The sequence below is a fragment of the Ovis aries genome, chromosome 3 (genome assembly GCF_016772045.2).
Source record: "Ovis aries strain OAR_USU_Benz2616 breed Rambouillet chromosome 3, ARS-UI_Ramb_v3.0, whole genome shotgun sequence".
Taxonomy (NCBI): domain Eukaryota; kingdom Metazoa; phylum Chordata; class Mammalia; order Artiodactyla; family Bovidae; genus Ovis; species Ovis aries.
In genome coordinates this window covers 43,990,161-44,010,749 of record NC_056056.1, presented here as the reverse complement: position 1 = coordinate 44,010,749, position 20,589 = coordinate 43,990,161, and the positions used below count along the sequence as shown (strand labels likewise).

The 20,589-nt window shown below is 44.1% G+C and overlaps 1 long non-coding RNA gene across 2 annotated transcripts in view; it reads left to right on the top strand.

The window, feature by feature from the left end:
* Positions 1-573: 573 nt before the first annotated feature.
* LOC121819030 (uncharacterized) overlaps positions 574-20,589 on the top strand; it is a 29,647-nt gene continuing 9,631 nt past the window's right edge. For both annotated transcript variants that reach the window (XR_009599813.1, XR_006059159.2), the window contains exons 1-2: positions 574-1,145; positions 2,481-2,679. This is a non-coding gene — a long non-coding RNA (uncharacterized LOC121819030). The remainder of the gene's footprint in view (positions 1,146-2,480; positions 2,680-20,589) is intronic.

The window sequence follows — 20,589 nt, the reverse complement described above, 5'->3', positions numbered from 1 at the left end:
ACATGTGGGGAAACACAAATTTCTGTTGTGATTGTAGTAAGTTTGAGATGCCTGAGTGACAATCCTGTGGAAATGTCCAGAAGGCATAAACAGAGCACAGAGAAGGAGTCTGGGTTATAGATACGAATGTGGATGTCATCAGAATTAGCCTGGGCTGTTTTTTTGTATTGTTTTGATTTGCACCTGCCCAACTTCCATTCATCTTTCAGGTGTCGGCTTAAATGTTGCTTTCTCGTGAGGTCTCCCCTCCCCCCACCCAATAAACATCAGTATAAATGAGGGGCTCTCCTAGGGTCTCTCCCTATTTAACTTTTTTCAAAGTACTTATCATGGTTAGAAATTAAGGTTCATGTTCGCTCGCTCCTTAGGGATGAATCTCAGCCTGCATTGAGAGGCTCTAGGAAAAAAATGACTATTTTTCTATAATGAAATCTTCTAGACCCTAAATTTTAGGAAAAAAGAGAAGGCAGGAAGCAAAGAAAGGAGGGCCCAGAGCTGAGTGAAGATAGACTGACACATTCATGGGTGGAATAGAAGAGGAAGCTGACAAAAGCAGCTGCCAAGAAGGAACTAGAAAGAACACAAAGTCTGGCATGTGAGGGGAGACCGGGACTAAGGGAGTGTCACTGTGTCCTATTCTGCTGAGAAGTCAAGCCCAGTGGAGAGACTGAAGTGCCTGTTGGATTTACACCGTGGTGGGCATGGGGGGCTTTGTAAGAGCTGTTTGGATGGAGCTGTGTGAATAGAAGGCAAGTGCAGTGAGTAAAAGAATGAATGGAAAGGAGGCATGATAAATAATACATGAAGACTATTGTTCCAAGAAGTTTTGCTGTTGGAGGAGAGAAAACTAGAGCAGTGGCTAGAAGCATACGTGGGGTTAAAGGACAGTAACTTTGGGCAATACTGAATTATATTCCTGTGCAGATGAGGACAATGGGTGGAAAGGGAGCGGGGAGAAATAACAGCAGAAGGGATTAGAGATGAATAAAGAAGAAGAAGGGACAGAGCAGGTAGGAAAGTGGTGACACACAGAGAATGGAGCCAAGAAGCCTTTGAAGGCCACGGCCAGAGCTGCCCCAGCTGTGCCCATCGCCTGAGGCAGTGCCAGCTGCTGCTAGGAGGGGGACGCCATCGCTGGCTAAGAGGTTAGTCACTCTGTCGGCAGCCAGACCCTGGCCCCTGGCCAGCCACATGTTGGGAGCAGAGTAATGAGTTTTCTGGCAGGCGTTGTCGAAGAGGAAGGGTGGTGTGGGTGAGCTCTGAGCAGCGGGAGGGCAGTAAGACAGGCTTCAGAGGGAGCCTGCAGCTGAGATGCCACCCCCGCGCCCTCTTTGTTCCTCTCGCCCACACAGCCTGCAGCCAAAGAAGTGGGGGTGCAATTTCACTCCTTTCTCTTACCACCTCTCAGTTCTGCCGCTCCAGGGGGTCGGACCCTGCAGCCCCAGGAGCAGATGGGCACTGCCCTGGCTGCCCCATGCAGACCTCTCCTTCTTGGTGGGGAGTCTGAAGCTCACAGATGGGAGAGGGTCCTGGCCGCTCAGTGGGAGGCCCAGGCTGGCTGAGCCCCAGAAGCACACAGAGGAGCAGGCCTGGGCTCTTGGCACTGCAAGAGCCTGGGGAGGGTGTCTGCTGCAATTCCCCGCATGCCTTAGACCAGTGCTCTGCAGATTTTAATGTGCAAGAGAATGGGCAGGGGGTTGTGTTCAGAGGCAAATTCTGAGGCCGCAGAACTGGGGTGGGGTCTGAGAGTAGGCATTCCTTTTTTTTTTCTTTCAAATATGTCCTTATTTATTTGGTTGCCTCGGGTCTTAGTGCAGCATAGGGGGGTTTTCCTTTGGTCACGTGGAATCTTCCTTTGGGGCCCACCAGCTCTGTACCGTCCAGGCTTAGTTGCTCCACAGCATATGGAATCTTAGTTTCCCAATCAGGGATTGAACTCATGTCCCTGCATTGCAGGGCAGATTCTTAACCAGTGGACCAGCAGGAAAGTCCTGAGAGTAGGCATCTCTAACAAGTTCCAGGGTGATGCTGACACTGATGCTGCTCTGTCAGGGCCTTGAATTCTTTGCAAGGCTTGAGAGCCCTAATGGGCCTCTTCCACAGAAACATGTATCAGCTCATATGCACAGAACTTTCACACCTGCTGAGAGTCACAGACACTGGAGACTATTCTTTGGGCTTCAACCCCCAGGATAGTGACCCCTGCACCACACAGGATTACTGGCAAGTTGTTGCCCTTCCCCTAACTCCACCCCAGATGGTCTCAGAACTGAGAGGACCAAGTCACTTGGGATACCTGTTAAAAACACAGACACTCTGCCCCTTTCCTCATTCCCAGAAGACCAGATTCAATAGGTCTGGGGCAGGGTGCAGCAATACACTAGTTTGATCAAGTTCCCCAGGGGATTCTGATCCAACTATTTAAATTGAACACACTTGAGAAACACTAATTATAAACACTTAGGTTTATGGCTTCCCAGGTAATACGTGTACTGAAGTCTGAAGACCTGAAGATGTGAAGGAATAAATATTCGACTGAGGAAGTTTAGATGCTGAGGCTGGTATTCCTGCTCAAGGGACCCTCCTGAGCATTCTCTCAAGTCAGCCTAGAATGATCACTGTGACCGCATGCTCGGTTGATCCTACCTTCTAGCAGACCAGCAGCTGCCCCCCAGGAAGGTGAGTGCTATTTTTTCAAGCATTGGTGATGGATTTGTAGTGGCTGATCAGGTTCTTCCAGGAACTGGGGACACCTCCTTACTAGCTGCTCTGTTAGCCCCTTTGTGGAAGGGTTCTGGGGTCTTTCAGACTCTTTTAAATCATAAGACAAATCTTTCTTCTGCTAATGGAGCAGGCAGGAATCTTGTTCCATTGTCCAGGGACCTGAGAAATGTCGCATTAACTTGATTTATTTACATCTGATTTTAAGTCTCTGGTCCACTGGGCTAGCAGAAAATTTGAGTTCAGTCATTACTAGGGAGCTTAAAACCTCTAGGGCGGTGCAAAGATCCCCAAAGACCCTCTGATATTTAGCTCATGCTAGTCCCCTTTCAGGAGAAGGCAATGACACCCCACTCCAGTACTCTTGCCTGGAAGATCCCATGGATGGAGGAGCCTGGTAGGCTGCAGTCCATGGGGTCGCTCAGAGTCGGACACAACTGAAGTGACTTAGCAGCAGCAGCAGTCCCCTTTCAAGGCCCCTGTTACCCAGTGACTTTAGTCAGAACTGTTGCTCTGTACTTGGATCTTTGTGGAGGCTGGGAATGCCATGCTTAGGCTCTACATCCTAGGTGCCCTGTTCAGCATTTCCTTCTGGAAATCCTGCTACTTTCCCGGAGAGTGGGCCAGGGGTCGACATAATCTTTAGGGCCTGCAGGCCCATCACCTTCTCAGCCTTGGGGATTCTCCCTCCTCTGTCACCCTGCTTCTGCCTTCTTTTCCCTTCCACTTCTCATAAACTCAGAAGAAACTCAGGCTTTTGAAAAACAAAAGCTAGAAAGAGAGGTTGTCTGTAATATAAGTCATTTTTGAAGGAGTGTAAAATTTTCATTAAAAAAATAGCAAGAACAAACCTCAAAATAATATCTCAATGATCCCATCACAGAAGCATATGACTCTCATTGATATGACCTCATTCTTTTTTTTTTAACACTTTTTTTTTCTTTTCACTGCACTGCATGGCATGGGGATCCAGGTATCAAGGCTCAGACTCTTAACCACTGGACGGCTAGGGAAGTCCCATTCTTACGCTGACAAAGTATCTTTGTCTTTACTCTGTCTCACCAAAGGAGGCGCCCCCCCCACCCTTTCTACAAAGGGAAGAGGATAAGTAGGATATCAACCTCTTTCTATACCAAATTAAACTCTCCAGTGGAGATTCAGCCCTCTGTTGTGTCCCTGAAGCACATTTACAGATCCTTCTGAACATTGCTTGAAAATCCACAAAAACAGAGGGAAAGCTCATCCTGGATCTCATTAGTGTGAGATGTTAGCCCACCTGTCCCATTATCAAAACCTGCACTCTAACTACATCTTGTTGCCTGCCTGAGGCCTGGCTAAGTCACAAGAAAAGAGTTGGATATATTGTGACAAATCACACCTGTGGCTGCACGTTGTTAACCAGAGGAGAGCAGCCCGAGAACTGCACCTGTGGGGAGCATTCTCCTTCCTGAAGTTGTCTGCAATGGTCTCTCTCACTTCCCCAGGTCTCACTTTGTGCATTGGGTCACAAAGAAGACCCGCTTCCTGTGAGCAGACAAGCGTTTGCTTCCTTAGTTTGTAATGCTGGGCCTTCGAGTCTCCATGGCTGTGCTGTTTCCCGTTCCGGCTCGCGCTGCCCTATCTTCCCTTTGTTTCATATGAAACTCATCAGCAAGGCAGTCTTGGGGCAGGAGACACTGTAGCCTCTGGCAGGGATCCTGGACGGGAGATCAGAGAGATCGTGAGAAAAATGTCAAGCTCTGCTCTGACCGGATGCGTCCCAAGATGGGAGGAAGGTGGGTCTCACAGAGAGAAGCTTATTATTCATCTCAGTCTTTTGAATTTAGAAGCTAACGTTACACATAGAGTTTACGGAAGTGAGTTAACCCCTAAGCTTCTAAAATACTCACATGGCCAGGTTCCCTAGTGGCTTTTCAGTCTGAAATATTGCCTTTTCCTTCTAGATTTATGGTTCAAGAAATGTTAGCATGTGCCAGAATCACCTGAATGGCTTGTTAAAACGGAATCCGGCATCCTGCCTCTCAGAGTTTCTCATTCAATGACTCATGAATTTGCATGTTTAACAAATCCCCAAATGTTGCCACTGCTGCTCCAGGGAACACACTTTGTGAATCACTTTTTTAGATTAATGCTTCTTAAACTTTAATATATATAAGAATCCCCCAGAGACTCTCCTTCAAAGGCAGATTCTGGGTCAGTAGGTCTGGGATGAGATTCTGCATTTCTAGCAAGTTCTCAGATAATGTCTATACTGCTGGTTTTCAGACCACAGTTTGAGTCACACATCTCTAAGGCAGTGGTTCTTAACCCTGGCTACATATTAGAAACATCTGGTAGGGTCTTGAAAAATCCCCACGCACAGGCCACATTCATCCAGTGAAATCAGAATTTCTGGGAGGGAGGTCCAGACATCAACCATTTTAAAAACTCCCCAGATGAATGTAATTGTGCAGCCAAGATTAAAGACTATTGTTTTAGAACAGTGGTTCCCAACCCTACTGCATATTTTAAATGTATGAGATGCTTTTGCAAAACACCTATTCTTTTTTTTCCTCCTATGCTTTATTTTTTTAATTTTCTTTTTAAAATAAGCTTTTTATTTTAGGGTAGTTTTCAATTTACAGAAAAGTTGCAAAGATAGTCCAGAAAGTTCCCATGTACACAGCACTCAGTTTCCTCTGTTGTTAAGATCTTATATGAGTGTGGTACCTTTGTCACAACAGATGTCACAACTAATTGCTGTTAGTTCGCTCAGTCATGTCCAACTCCTTTGCGTCCCCAAGGACTGTAGCCCACCAGGCTCCTCTGTCCATAGGGATTCCCAGGCAAGAATACTGAAGTGGGTTGCCATTTCTTCTCCAGGGGATCTTCCCAACCAGGAATGGAACCCACATCCCCTGCATTGGCAAGTGGATTCTTTACCACTGAACTACCTGGGAAGCCTGTCATAACAAATACTGATATGTTATTACTAACTGAAGTCCATGCATTTTTTAGATTTATTTAGTTTCAATATAATATCATTTTACTATTCTAGAATCCCATCTGGGAAACCACATTATATTTGTGTTGTTTGGGGTTTTTGAAAAATACCTGGTATTATGGTATTCAAAAAATACCTATTCTTGGGTCACATGCCTAGTAACTTTCTAGCTGATTTGCCTAATAAACATGATTGCATGTTTTCCAAATAAACATAAACACACACACACACCTCTAAAATCTTCAATAGCTTCTCTTTCCTTTTAGATAAAAACAAAAGTCAGAATTTCTGGACATGGGACCTGGGTCTTTATCTTAGAAAATACCCCCAGAGATTCAAATGTGCAGCCAGAATTGAGAACTACTCTAGATAGTCTTTAATTACATTCTACCTGCTCTATAACATTTGCCCATTAAATGCGGTCTGCCCACCTAGGCATGCAGAAACCTACCGTGGGCAGTAGCCTCTGGTGGCTGACCCCTCCCACTTGCCTGCTTAACCTGTTATTCCCCACTTTGATCGTTGTCAGTTTGATCCTCTTCATTTGTTCTTTGCCTCCCCAGAGCTGCCCTGGGACTCCTCTATGTTTTACTAAACATAAGCCCCTCATCTCTGGGTTCTGACCCTGCTCCACAGTCTCCCACACTCTGACTTGGATTTTGGCTCTGTACACTCACTCCCCTGTTGGGCTTCCCTGGAGGTTCAGAAGGTAAAGAATCTGCCTTCAGCGCAGGAGACCCAGGTACAGTCTCTCGATTGGGAAGATCCCATGGAGAAGGAAATGGCAACCCGCTTCAGTATTCTTGCATGGAGAATTCCATGGACAGAGGAACCTGGCAAGCTACAGTCCACGGGTTCGCAGAGTTGGACACTGCTGAATGACAAACACTTGTTTCACTCCCCTCTTGGCATCAGCTTCCCCACATCCAATACTGGCTGCCTGCTTAGCCTCCCAGTCACCAGGTCAAGTATGAAGACTCTCTGCAAATATTTACTATGGGTCTCTGAAGTGCCCGGCACTGTGCTAGACAGGAACTGCCTTGTGAACCAAAACAGACCTGTCACTGTCCGTGGAGAACTTCACTTTCTGGTGTGGGAAACAGTGATGAAACAAATGTAAAATGTGTACAGTATTATGTGCTGGGGAGGAGAGGGCACAGTGCTGTGGATGTCTATCAGAGGGGAGCCTTGCCTGAGGAGCAATATTTAAGCTAAAATCTAAGACAGCAATGGGTGTTACCTAGGTAAAGAGGAGAGGGAGATGGAGGAGCAAAGGGTGTCATGTGCAAAGTCTGGGCTGTGGGATGGATCATGTCATATCGGGGGACGGAAGGCCTGGGTGGCTGCTGCAGAGGGAGAGAGAGGTGTGAAGTGGCTTTCGACATTCTATAACCTATATGGCACCCACTCTGTGGCCAAGGTTCAGCACACAGCAGCCACCCACCCTGATGCAGCAGTCATTTGGTAACTGGCTCTAGTGGGCCACACTTTGTGCAGCAGTGCAGGTTGTCAGCTTTGACTCTGTGAATAGCAAAACTGACCGTTTCTCTTCCCTCTTCCTTGCCCCTATCCCTGGGACTTTCACCCTTTTTCTAGGGAAACAGGACAAATCTGACTACAGACTATAACAGAAAGAGATGGGTTTCATGATTTATTTTAGTTGGCCAGGCACAGGATGTTCAAAGTAGTCCTTTATTTTAAATTCAAGTTGTGCATCTTCCAATTCATATGTTGTCCATAGAGGTTGGAAGTCTGGGAGGAACTCCTCTATCCCATTCAGTTGTCTCCCACATCCTCAGCAATTGAAGTGTTCCCACACATCTTACCTTCTGGAGGCCAGCTCCATCTCCTCCAGCCCCTGGAGAACAACAACAGACTTCCCTTTGAATCCTCATTTACAATAGAGTGTTCTAGGAAGAGGTGACTAATCACAGTGAAGAAGGGACTGTCCCAAAGGACTCCAGGATTCAGCAGGGAACTCCAGAGCTTCTTATCTATGGGGTGTACTCCCCAAGAATGTACTCAGGTTTTTAAATGCCAAAAATAGGGAGGAACCAGCCCTTGGACTAGACCCAATGAGAATACCTGAAGCCAAAGGGAGGAAGATGCTAACATAAATAACTATAATTAAAGGTAGAAAAAAGATGGTGTGTTAAAAAGTCTACAACTTCCTCAACTTGATAAATACTTTCTATTAATACAAAAGTTCTACAGTTAACCTCATGCTTAAATGATGAGAAATAGATGATCTCCACTAAGATCAGGTACAAGGCAAGGATGTCCTCTCATATCACAATTTTTAACATCATACTGGAAGTCCTTGCAAATATAATAAAGCAAGAAAAGGAAATAAAAGGTATAATGATTAGGAAAGAAGACATGAAACTATCTGTTCACAGATAACATGAGCATTTATGCAGAAAATCTGAAAAATTCCTGGAACTAAGAAGTGATTATAGCAAGCTGGCAGGATACAAAGTTGATGTGCACAAGTCAATTGTTTTGCTGTATATTAGCAATGATCGAGTAGAATTTGAAGTTAAAAACAATTTACATTTATGTTAGCACCCTCAAAAGATATGCTTAAGTATGTGTGTGCATGTACATGCTTAGTCACTCAGTCATGTCTGATTCTGCAACCCCACCAGGCTCCTCTGTCCATGGGATTCTCTGGGCGAGGATACTGGAGTGGGTTGCCATTTTTTCTCCAGGGGATCTTCTAGATTTGGGGATCGAACCTGAGTCTCCTTCATTGCAAGCAGATTCTCTACCATCTGAGCCATTAGGGAAGCCCATACTTAAGTATAAACCTCACAAAAAACATACAAAATCTATATACAAAAACTCTGATGAATGATATCAAAGAAGAACTAAATATATATTCTATGTTCATGAATAGTTATAGCTAAGTTGGTAAAGAATCCGCCTGCAATGCAAGAGACCCCGGTTTGTTTCCTGGGCCAGGAAGATCCTCTAGAGAAGGGATAGGCTACCCACTGCAGTATTCTGGCTGGAGAATTCCATGGACTGCCACGAACAGTATAATCCATGGGGTCACAAAGAGTCCAACACGACTAAGCAACTTTCACTTTCATGGTCATGAATAGGAAGACTCAATATTGTCACTATGTCAGCGCTTCCCAATTTGATCTATAGATTCAATGTAATACTAACAAGAGCCTGTAGTGAAAGGTAGCCTACAGAGAGAATGGAGAAGCAACAGGTTTTGCCTACAGCAAATTTTGCCTGTCCTTACTGAAGTACTATTTAAATTATTTGGTTCCCAGAAATGTACATTTAGTAAAAGAATTTCAGAGAGTAGCAAACAAGGTCTGGTGAGGTTTGTGTGCCTGGGACTCTGTGTACCTTTCTAATGGACAGCTGACCTGCAGAGAGATTTGATCATCTCAGATTACAATGAAAGTTTAATTAGTGGTGAGAAAATTGCCGTGTAGTAATGGCTCTCAATCCTCACAACCTGTTATTAACGATGTGCTTTTTCATGATTCTTATGCTACACAATCATTCTTTCTTTCCTATGGTCACCCATCCATCCATTGATTCTATAACTATTCATTTAGCACCTACTAAGTAACAGGCTTTGGAAATATCAAGACAAATAAGACATACTCTCTGTTCTCAAGGGCAGTGCGTACTGTTCGTTCACAGACCTTTTATAGCTTGTAATGATGTGTATTTGTAGGATTCTTTGTTTAATCTCTCTCTTCCCCATTATGTCAGTTTTATAAGGGCAGAATCATGTCATTTTGTTCACTGTTGTAACCTAGCACCTGGCAGAGTTCCTGGCACACAATGGGCACTTGATACGTATTTGGTGAACAAAGGGCTTTCAGTTGATTCAAGACTTAGAATTGTCTTTCTTTGTGTGTTTTTTTTTTTTTTTAGCCCTTATTATATCCTACTACGTAAAAGGAGATTTTATAGGAGAATCAGGCAATAATACATTTTGAAAGCTAGGTGACTAATGTCCCACAGTGTTTGAAAATTACAAACTCTGTGACAGGTGCCTGAGCTAACAACTTAGTAACAAAAAACCTGCCTTGTAATGTGGATCCTTGGCATCTAGGGACTCTTCTTTCTTGGTAGCTCTCAGATTAAAACTGGTCAAGAGACTGGGTTCACAGAATGCAGCTGATTCTTTGACCTTGAGGAAATGGACTGTGGAAAGCAGAAGTGGATGTGGGAAATGCCCATCCCTAGACTGATAAGAGGGGGTGGGCAAAGAAGACAAGGGATGCCTCACAGAGTTGGGCAGGTTGCACACTCCATAAGGCACCCAGACAAGGGGTAAGTAGGGGTTGAAACCAAGCCAAGCTCTTTTTCCTGGCAATGAACATTAATGAGAGGCTGTGTCAAAGGAATCCCAAGGAGGTGGTAGCCCACAGAGGAGTCCTCGTTTTCTTAGGAAGAATAAGAGTAATGAAGAAGGGCGTGGAAGGAACCTGCATTGATATGCAATCAGAAAGCAGAGAGTGGAGCCTTGCCCACTCTGATGGCCTCACTCTGAACCACTGATTCCCCTCACTCCCTTATCCCCACTCCAGCACACCCAGTCCTCACGGTGATAAAGGCTGTCTCCTAGCAAGAGCAGGAATATTTGTGACAGGACATCTTAAAACCAAAGATGTTAGCAATCTGCTTCCCTGAAGGTAGATGCAGGGGGCTGGGAGGGCCGACAGAGGGGCTGCTAAGCTGCTGACCCAGATCTGGCTGGCGGCATAAGTCATCCTTTCCCCAAATGTGGATAGACTCTGTGACACTGCAGAGAACTTATGTACACAGCTTAAAGAAAAGCAGTTTGGTACCAAATAGCTTTTAAAAAAAAAAAAAAAGATTACCCACACCCACCCTTATTCTGCTCTTTATGGTACATGGAAACTCCAGGGCTATTTCTAGCTCGAGATGAAGGGATGCTGGTGAGCAGTGAGGTTTCTGCAGCTGATTACTCATAGGCCCGAGCTGTTGCCACCCTGCAGAGGTGCTAGGGCCAGGCAGCTTGACTGCACATGGCCGGCACATGGCAGGTGGGCGGGAGGACGTCTGGCTGGTTCTGGGGGGAGGAGGGGGGATGGAAGCAGCCCTGAAATTGCATTTTGGGAGCAGTAAGCTAAAGACAGAGCAGTTCTGTGTGCCTCCAACACCACCTTCCTTCCAGAACGAAAGAATGAAAACTGGGCATATCAGTGTTGCTTCTGTGCTTGTTTCTCTTGCTTCCAGTCTGGAGTGTCAGTGCAGGTAGCCAGGATGCAATTCTTTTTCCTGATGGAGAATGAATAATCTTAAAGAGAGTGGTCAAATCTCTCCCTTTTTTTTTTTTGGCTACGAGGCATGTGGGATCCTAGTTCCCCAACCAAGGATCGAACCCATGCCTGCTGCACTGGAAGCACAGAGTCTTAACCACTGGACCGCCAGGGAAGTCCCTAAAGTGGTCAGATCTTAAGGAAGGTTATCAAAACATCATGGAGAGAGATCAGGAAAGGGAAGGACTGACTTCAACTATAAAATTTCAGAGACTTTGAAATCAGATGAATTTGAGTTCAGTTCCTGTCTCTTTCATTATCAGCGGTGTGACTTTCAGCAGGTACTTAACCTCTCTGCAACTCATTTCCCTCATCTGTTAAGTGGGGAGAATCCGGGGCTGGACTGTTTTATTTTGTTGGTGGGGGGCGGGGGGGGGGGGGGGGGGGGGGGGGGTTGCTGCCAGTGCATGGTCACGGATCTAAACACTCATTTTCTGAGCAGGTCAGTCATTCCAAAACCCAGGATTCTGACTCTTGTTCATCCTCTCCTAAGAGAGTACTCATTGATTTTCTTCATTTTTATATTTTATCTTAATGGGAAGCTGGCAGTTTTTGCACAAAGACCAGGTAGAAACGTGATTTATATTACATATGGTATGTTACTTACAGAACAAAATCCACATTTTGCCTTGTCTTGAAAACAAGAAAATGCCTTGTTTTCAAGTTTAAATATTTTTGCCCTCTAGGATGTAGGGTGTCAGATATTGCTCCTCTTCAAAGCCATGTCTAAATTGACAGTAATATGTAAATTGAAGTGATTTTTGTAAGAGTTAGGCATGTGAGTATTTCTCTCCGTGCCTGGCATCTAAGCGCAAAGGAAAAAAGTGGCTTTGGTGGGAGGTATGTGCTTTCAAACACCACACGTAGGCACAGAATTATTTGATTACTTTCTAAATCAAATTGCACCTTATCCTGAACCTCCACTTTGTACATCCTATTCATTATCGGGGTTGGAATATTCTCAAGTCAGGAGAAGTCAGAGGAAACTCACATAGAGCAGAAGCGTCCAGAAGGCTCTCTGGCCTTCAACCCACATTGATCACTCGCTGATGTGCTCTTGGTCCGAGCGCTCAGAGGGGGCCTTGCTGCTGTCTCCACCCTGTGCTTAGGTTCACAGTGTTTGCAGGGACTGAAAGTCCCAGCCCCTAGCACCTGGGTCCCCCGACCTCCCCAGCCCTTCACTTTACCCCCTAGCTATTCTCCACAGAGACATCTCTCTGGGTGACTGCAAAGAAGCAGGGGCTCTATTACCTGAATGCCCCTAAGACTCCTGGAGCCCAAACCACCCTTCTCTTCTCTGGCTCAGAGATTATCTTCTTTCCCGGAAGGGAGGGGGTGCCAGACAGGGCTGCTTCAGCATCTACTCCTCCAAACACCGGGTAATCTCCCTCCAAAGAGGCCATTTTCCTCTTAATTCACATTTTTACTCTATTATCTTCACTATTTTTGAACAGGATTTGTTATCTCATCATGGGGATTTAGGACTCTTTGGGGAAATCCCTGGCGGCTAAGATGGTAAAGAATCTGCCTGCAAGGCAACAGATCTGAGTTCAATCCCTGGATCAGGAAGATCCCCTGGAGAAGGGAATGGCTACCCACTTCAGTTTTCTTGCCTGGAGAATTACATGGACAGAGGAGCCTGGCAGGCTACAGTCCATGAGGTTGCAAAGAGTCGGACACAGCTGAGTGACTAACACTTAGCACTTAGACCCTTTTGCCATATTTTTATTCTAAGAGCTACGAACACTCTCAAAATCCCATTCATTCTGATACCAAATGAAGATCTAGACCTATAGAGCAGAAATTAGCTCAAGTCCATTGAAAAACAGAGATCTCTTTCATTTCTTTGTTTCCTGTTCCTTTCAAGATAGCACAGTGCTTTAAATTATTTGTGAAATATCCTCTGCTTACCTTTCTCTGTTACAGAACTTCCCCAACTATATGAGCTATTTCACTTGACTGTACTGGGAAGACAGTGTGTGTCTGTAGAGTGTGATCATCTCAGAGGAGGAAGTATGTTTGTCTGGGATTTTTCTGCAGAAGGCAGTCAGCAACACAAGCCCACAGCCTATAAATAGAACATCTGACTTTCTTACCAATGTGGTTGAATCTTCTGTTTTCTTACTCAGCAAGAGTTTGTTGAAAACTGACATTGTAGTTGCTGGCTGGGGTCATAACACTGCAAATTATTTCTAATGGTATGCAGTGTTTCTAACAGGAGTCAAGCAAGGTCAGCTTGGTGGATATATGTCTGATAGCCTCTGGGGTTAACGAGCATTTTTGTTTACTTTGAGAAGGGGAAAGATAGGAGAGGATGAAGACCTGTGATCTGCAGTCCAGAAAAGTTCTGCTATTGGCTATTACCATAGATGTTTCTGAATTTTTCCATCCTTGAGGGGAATGACTAATAAAATATGTGCAAACTTAGCTCTTAATAAATCTATTTCTACTATTATTAAATGCTTTTTAAAGTCATCAGAATGTTGAAGAAGTAGATGTGCCCTTGTTGATAATTCATGCAAATGAGGAAGCCCCAAAGGAGAGAGAATTAGTCCAGACAGACATGGCCAATGATAGAAAGTCATAAAATCTTATCACAGACTTTCCAAAGCTCTGCTTCATTTGTGAAATTGGGAAACAGTTAGGGAGGACTTTAGCCAAAGATGATGAACACACAAAGGGAACCTCTTGACTCAATCCAAACACTTGAGAACTTCTGGATACAATATAATCAAAGTGCTTGTAATATATAAGCAGCCATGAAGCCAGAAAAGAAAATCACAAAGTTGCAGAAGGAAAAAGAGAACTCAAAGTCAGAGGTGACTGGGAGTTGTATTGTGTAGAAAGTGAGATCTAATCTCGTATTATCTACAGAATGTGGAAACCCAAGCTTCGATACTAACATTAAAAACCTGTCTTGACCTTGATGTAAAAATATGAGTTCATGAAAAGATAAATTTAAAAGGCTTCCAGAGGAAAAATAAATCAGGTTCAAGGATAAGAAGATTCACTATCAAGAAGATCAATTTGGCCAGGTTTATCTGTAAACATGGGAATATTTTGTGGATATTCTGCAGAAAAAGCCCAGCTGCTTCTAAAATGTACGTGGAAGGGCAAAGGGCCAGAAAGAGGCGAGGAAATTGTGAAGAGGGAGAAGTAGAAGGAGGAAGAGGACTTGCCCCATCAGGTGCAAAAACTGACTGTAAAACTCTAGCAGTAAAGACTTGGGGGAGGGGAGAATTGATGGGGATGGGATAGACAAAGAAACCATTTCTAGAAAGGAAAAGAGCTTAGAAATAAACTCACTACATGAGAACAACTTGATTCATAACAGAGCAAGCATTACAAATAAGTAAAGAAAGGAATGGGATGATCAAAAAAAAGTCAGGACACGTACATTCAAAATAGATTATAAAGACTTAAATGTAAGACCTGAAACTATAAAACTTCCAGAAGAAAACACAGGTATGCTCTTTGACATCGGTCTTAGCAATACTCTTTTTGGATCTATTTCCTCAGGCAAGGAAAACAAAAGCAAAAAGAAACAAATGTGACTACATCAAATTAAAAAGCTTTTTACACAGTGAAGGAAACTATCAACAAAATGAAAAGACACTCTATTGAATAGGAGGGAATATTTGCAAACAATGTATCTGACAAAGGGCTAATATCTAAGATACACAAAGAAATCATGCAACTCAACATCAGTTGAAAGTTAGTCACATAGGCGTGTCTGACGCTTTGTGACCCCATGGACTTCTCTGTCCATGGGATTTCCCAGGCAAGAATACTGGAGTGGGTTGCCATTTCCTTCTCCAGGGAATCTTCCTGACCCAAGGATCGAACCCAGATCTCCCACATTGCAGGCAGACTCTTTATCAACTGAGCCACCTAAACAACCCAATTTAAAAATGAGCAGAGGACCTGAATAGACATTTTCTAAAGAAGACACTCAGATGGCCAGAAGTTACATGAGAAGATGCATCAGTAACACTAATCATAAGGAAAACACAAATCAAAACCACAATGAGATATCACCTAACACCTGTCAAAATGATTACCATCAAAAAGACAACAAATCACAAGTATTGGTGAGAATGTGGAGAAAAGAGAACCCGCAGGCACTGTTGGTAGGAATGTAATTTGGTGCAGGCATTATGGAAAACAGTACAGAGGTTCCTCGAAAAATTAAAAATATGATCCAGCAAGTTCCACTCCTGGATATTTATCCAAAGAGAATAAAAACACGAATTAGAAAAGATGTATGCACCCCTATGTGTGTTATTTAGGTAGCCAACATATGGAAACACTCAAGGCCCCTCAGTGGATGAATGGATAAATGGTGCAAGAGACCCAAACCTTTGTTTTCCGTAGTGGGATTGCACTATGATTCTGACCACCAAAATAAATAAGCAGACAAGAAACAGTAACACAAACGTGTTATTTAGAGATGGAGCAGTAAACCCCAAACAATCAACTGAGAGAGCTGGAAATGACTTCTCTGGGGAAGAGAACACAGGGTCCCTATTTGCCTGTTTCAACAACGAGCAGATATCTCTTTACAATAATAAAAACTGACTCGACTGATAGTCACAAAGAACCAAACTGAAAGTCTAAGAGTTAAAAAATTAAACCATTGGAATTAAAAGCTCAAAGGATGGATTGAACTGAGGAATAGACACAGCTCCCTCTGGAGTTTCTTGGTCCAACCAATAAAAGCAGGGAGATTAGGAAGAGAGTGTGTCTTCACCAGGAAACAGACTTGCTGAGCAAGGCAGGGTGATTTCTAAGTCATTTAGCACTCTGCCCAGCCCCCTCTCTCTGCTCTACAGCTTGGCTAAGGTTCCAGGATGAAAGACCTAGATTTTTGGCATCACCTCCCTATCTGCCTCACATTAACAACAACCATTAACATTAACTGAGCACCTGTTCTAAGCACTTTACATATACTAAATGTATTACCACTTTATCCTCACAATCACATTACAAGGTAAACATTTTGACTCATAATTAAAACTGAAGCGTGCAGAGTGAAGGAACTTGCTTTAAGTCATTCATCTGGTAAGTGGTAGATTTGGGATTTGAACCCTGGCAGTCTATCTTCCCAGGTGGCTCAGTGGCAAAGAACTCGCAGGCCAATGCTGGAGCCGCAGGACACGTGGGTTTGCAAGAGGAGATGGTAACCCATTACAGTATTCTTGCTGGTAAAATCCCATAGACAGAGGAGCCTGGCGTACTATAGTCCATGGCACTGCAAAGAGTCAGACTCTACTGAGCAACTGAGTAGGCAGCACCTGGTCTGCTTCAAGGCTCACATTCTTAATGATTATGCCATGCTGTGTCTTGTTACACACACATACACCCCTGCCTGAATGTCTGAAGTCTTCAGTGAAATAGCAAGTTTATCTCTGATCACAGGTTAACTTTTTTGTTGAGCTGCTAAGTTATGTCTGACTCTTTGTGACCCCATGGGCTACATTATGCCAGGTTCCTCTGTCTTCCGCTAACTCCCCGAGTTTGTTCAAATTCATGTCCACTGAGTCAGTGATGCTATCTAACCATCTCATCTTCTGTCACCCCCTTCTCCTTTTGCCAACAATCTTTCCCAGCATCAGGGTCTTTTCCAATGAGCTGGCTCTTCACATCAGGGGGCCAAAGTGTTGGTGCTGCAGCTTCAGCATCAGTCCTTCCAAATAGATGGGAAAACAATGGAAACAGTGACAGACTTTCTTTTCTTAGGCTCCAAAATCACTGCAGATGGTGACTGCAGCCATGAAATTAAAAGATGCTTTCTCCTTGGAAGAAAAGCTATGACCAACCTAGACAGCATATTAAAAAACAGAGACCTTTGCCAACAAAGGTCTGTCTAGTCAAAGCCATGGTTTTTCCAGTACTCATGTCTGGATGTGAGAGTTGGACCATAAAGAATGCTGAGGGCTGAAAAATAGATGCTTTTGAACTGTGGTGTTGGAGAAGACTCTTGAGAGTCCCTCAGACTGCAAAGAGATCAAACCAGTCAATCCTAAAGGAAATAAGTCCTGAACATTCATTAGAAGGACTGATTATGAAGCTAAGGTTCCAATACTTTGGCCACCTGATGTGAAGGACTGACTCACTGGAAAAGACCCTGCTGCTGGGGAAGGTTGAAAGCAGGAGGAGAAGGGGACAACAGAGGATGGGATGGTTGGATGGCATCACCAACTCTATGGACATGAGTTTGAGCAAACTATGGGAACTGATGATGGACAGGGAAGCCTGGCATGCTGCAGTCTATGGGGTCATAAAGAGTCAGACACGACTAAGTGACTGAACTGAACTGAGAAACTAAATAAAATATGAGCAAAGTAAAAAGAGCCTAAGCAAGTGATTAAATGAATATGCCAACCAAAAAAGTCAAAAAGTTTGCTGTATCTGAAAATGAACCAAAACATGATCCTCCTGGCAGCCAAGACAAAGAAAGGAATATAATAACTGCAAAAATCTCATTGTAAACTAGGAGACAGTTGATCGAATGTTGTTATGATGTACAAGTTAAGAAGAGTAGGTGAAATGTCATGTCCTTACATATGGAGTCTCTGTGATTTTGGAGAAAGATACCACCTTTCTTTCATCAGTTGGGAAAGTAAATTTGGAAAATCTTCACGTGGCCCCACTGTCTGCCTTGAAGATATCTGGCTGCTTTCTTAGGCTCACAACATTAAAACTATAACTCAGGCTGCTTTCCTAAGTCAATAGAGCCGTCCTTAAGATGAATCAAGCTAATTCAGGGTAAATAGAGAAAGCAACCAGCGTAGAGCCAGGTGGGACTTGAACTCCGGTTGCAAAAGTGTGATAACGTTTTCTGTGCTCATGGGCCTTATTGGCAGCCCTCTTCCTCCGCTGGATGGAGGAGCTGATTGTGCAGATTTTGGAAGGCTGGGATGGAGGCCACCTGTGGATTGGTAGCCAAGCACACCCGATTCTGGCATTGAGAACAGAGTCCTTAGGTGCTCCTGGGATCCTGGGCACTTGAGGACAATACTAGCTACACCCACTGTGATATTTCAGAGAAGAGAAGACAACCAACCAGCCAGCAGTTTACGTGCCAGCTCTCTTCCTTGTCTCCTTGACCTGATAGCCCTGGCATCCTGGGGCCCTCTCTTTTCTGGGAAATTTGCATTGACCGTAAATATAAGGAGACTTAGAACTCAACAGAAATTCAAGTAATCATTTAAGGGACCAAGATGATCTTCCCTGTTGGGGCTGAGTTTACTCACTGCAGCCATCACATCCTCCTCCAACAGCCACCCTCCTTCCCTCTGCCACAGCCAAACTCCTTGAAGGAACTGTCTCCACAGGCTGTTTCTACTTCTTTACCTCCTATCCAATTTTCCAGTGAAACTGCTAACGACCTTTTCACCTTCTTGTTGCTTGGTGGGCACATCTCTTGTCTTCTTGATCTCTTTGCAACAGGGCTACCCTTTCTTTGGAAACTCACTTCCCTTAGTTTCCATAACTCCATTGTCTCTTGACTTTTATTCTCAGGTTCTTGCCCTGGGCCCTGAGTTTTTATTGCCCCTCCTCCTTCATGCAAACCTGGTGCCCTGTGAGCTCTGAGGGAAGAGAAGATCTGTTTGCTCACCATTGTTTCTCTCGCTACAGTTTGGCTCAAGTCCCAAGAGGAGAGAAGACAGCTGGTAGTCCCAGCTCCTCTCTGGGGAGAGACTTGCAAAATGCTGGGCATGTAGAAGGTGATCAATAAATATTTTTGAAGGAAAGAACAAATGAAAGTCTTGTTCATGTTTATTTAAGATTTGTATCCTGATGACTTCAAGGAAAGGATTGAAGGTGGCTTATAATATTAAAATATATCAAAAATACCAGTAAACATTTAAAGAGAGAAAGTAATGGTGGAAACCAAATAAAAGTAGAATGAGATGGACATATCAGCTTCCTGGAATGAATTAGTTACTGAAATGGAACATTCAGTTTAGTTCTGAGACCCATTCCAGTACTCTTGTCTGGAAAATCCCATGGGGGGAGGAGCCTGGTAGGCTGCAGTCCATGGGGTCGCTAGGAGTCAGACACGACTGAGCGACTTCACTTTCATGCATTGGAGAAGGAAATGGCAACCCACTCCACTGTTCTTGCCTGGAGAATCCCAGGGACGGGAAAGCCTTGTCTCTGGGGTCACACAGAGTCGGACACGACTGAAGTGACTTAGCAGCAGCAGTTCCTGGTAAGCAAAGCAAAATGAGAAACACCAAGTTATACAGTTCCTCATTAGTAAATAAAAGGAAGCTTACAAGTTTGAGTATGGATAGAAATATTTTCTGATACTGAATTTTAGTAAGGGTTCTAATATAGTTACCTTGATAAGGAAGACACATTACTAATATCCTGAGTACTGTCTTTGACCATCATTTTTATGTCTAGATGCTTCTCCAAGTTGTTCTTTTTAAACATCTAGATGATACATACCAGAGCTATCTTAATTAAAGAAGTGAATTGAGACTGAATGGGATAAACTCCTTGTGGATATCAGACATTCACAAGATGCATTTGTAATATGTACTCAAACACTATGGCTCTCTTCCCCTTGTCGAAAAGCCTAAGTACATTTTGGTGAAGGCCAAGGGGACCAGCTATAATGATTTTCACAAGGAAATATACACAGAAACCCTAGCTCCATTTCCCCTCAGAGATTTAACACCTTGGGTTCATAAAAGCTCCAGCTTGGAAATGGGGGAAATCTGTGTTCAAATAAAACCAGCACTCTGGGAGCATATGATATCAAAATCCCCAAGAGAGGCTAGGTAGGATTTCTGCTGGTGCATACCTCTCCTACAAGATTCGGGCTACATCCAAAGACATCACAATTCAAAAGGAGGTACAAGGTTCAAAATTAGGTACAAAGGCCTAGAAAAAAAAAATCCAGTGAGATAATTCTTAATGTCCTCTCAACATCCAACTTAAAAGTAGAGTTGAGAATGGAACTTTAGAGACAAGACTTTTGGTGAGAATTTTGGAGAAAACCAGTGGTATGCTGAGGGCTTCCTTCATCCCTGCACTGGAGTGGAAGAGATGCATGCCCTTCCTCTCACCATAGAGGGGCTTGTGGAGAACTTAAAATGTGTCACCTTTAGTTTGGGAGATGCAGAAGGTTGGAACTGCCTGTAAAACCTACACGGACAGGCTAGTGGCCTTGATGGCCGAGTGAGGAAAGAGGGCTAGGCGAGTGAGTATAGGACAAAGAATGCAGGGAGCAGACCATGCATGCCGAGATGACCAGCATGGAGACTTTGCTGCTGCCCCTCAAGTCATCTCAGGGTGGGGTAAAAGGATCCTGGCTGGGAGACCAGAGACATCACTGGATTTCCAGGAACAGAGGGAGAGCAAGCACACTCTGGAATCTAGATGTGTTGACCTTTGTTCTGGAGCTCACAGTCCTGGCCTGGGGATGCTGAGGTGGAGGATGGGACGTGGTGTCTCTGAAGAAGATGAAACTGTAATCCTGACCAAGTCTTGAGAAAGCTAGAAATTTCCAGCTCCCTCTCCATCTCTCCCTTTTCCTCCAGCTGCCTG